Raw genomic sequence first — 1,372 nt, 5'->3', positions numbered from 1 at the left:
TACCAGTGTAAATCCTCTGGTTTAGCCATCTTTGTAAGGTAGAATTGGGATCAGCGTGATAGTTGCGGAGGGTTGAAGCATTAAACTAGAGGAAAGTTAAATGTTTCATTGTTGCTATACTGCACCCTGACTGGCTCGTCTACTCCCCACAACCCTTCTGTAAGGGGATGTCGAGTTGCTTACAGATAGGCTTTGGGTCTACACTCTGCACTCTCCCTTATTCACAATGTTTATCTTTAAGCCTTTAAGACCCTAGATGCTCTATCTTTTTATAGTCGGGCACCATCCTCTTTCTTCACCACATTTACTTATGCACCCGCTTTGTCTTCAGCGTTGATCCTAGTTTTCAAGTGGTTGGCACTTATAAAATATAAATGCTAAAGGGAAACATATGCCCCATCCTTTACAGGTTAAGAGCGTTGATTTGATGTCTGATGTGAGTTTGAATCACAATTTCAAGTTACTAAGAAAAAAGATTGTAGTTATCAAGGGTTTCCTTTTACTTGGATTCATAATCAATGTTCAGAGAAGCAGCAGTCAAGAAATCAAGCAGGGGGATCTTTATGAGTTGTGGCCCCAGCAACATGGGCCAGTGTTGTGGTCTTCCTACTGCTACGGAGCACCGAAGTCACTGATGGGCAGAGTAAACAGAACAAAAAAAGCCCACTTGGGCACAGTCCGGAGAGCCAGGCCCTCTGGAAGCACTTCCCGTGTGAAGGGAATTGTGTTGGAAAAAGTAGGATTTGAAGCCAAGCAGCCAAATTCTGCTATTGGGAAGTGTTTATGAGTCCAGCTGATTAAGAACAGCAAGAAAATCACTGCCTCAATGCCCAACCACAGTTGTTTGAATTTTATTGAGGAGAACGATGAAGTTCTGGTGGCTGGATTTAGTCCCAAAGGTCATGCCTTTGGGGATGTTCCTGGAGCCCATCCACCTTACAGTTGTCAAAGTAGCCAGTGTTTCACTTATAGCTTTATACAAAGGCAAGGAGGAAAGGCCAAGATCATAAGTTCTGATGGTCAAAATATGGCCATAAATTTTCTATGCCAGGAAAAAAAGAATTCAAATGGGGGACGCTGGGAGTGGGGGCACACAGCTGGCCTTTGCAGAACTTGGGAGATGGGAGTGCCTGTGACAGTAAAACATCTCTAATGTGCCATTGGCTGTTTTTCACTGATTGCTTGTGGATTAAAGATTAAAATCTTGGCTTTCACAAAAGGAAACCAAATGACATCTTGCACTGGGTAAATGTTGTACAAAAGGTCTATTTAAAGTGCTAAAGAGCCTAGGGAGGGGCAATCACCCTCAAGGGCTTACCTGGGTGTGTGCTTGATGGAAATCTCTGTACTGAGGGTTGCCTAGTCCTAAATT

The 1,372-nt window shown here is 43.4% G+C and overlaps 1 pseudogene; it reads left to right on the top strand.

The window, feature by feature from the left end:
* Positions 1-584: 584 nt before the first annotated feature.
* Positions 585-1,010, top strand: LOC142424649 (small ribosomal subunit protein uS12-like; annotated as a pseudogene).
* The last annotated feature ends 362 nt before the right edge of the window (positions 1,011-1,372 follow it).

This window comes from Tenrec ecaudatus, chromosome 13, assembly GCF_050624435.1.
Source record: "Tenrec ecaudatus isolate mTenEca1 chromosome 13, mTenEca1.hap1, whole genome shotgun sequence".
In the NCBI taxonomy this organism is placed as follows: Eukaryota; Metazoa; Chordata; class Mammalia; order Afrosoricida; family Tenrecidae; genus Tenrec; species Tenrec ecaudatus.
The sequence above is the reverse complement of the archived record's forward strand: the minus strand, read 5'-3'. Positions and strand labels throughout refer to the sequence as shown.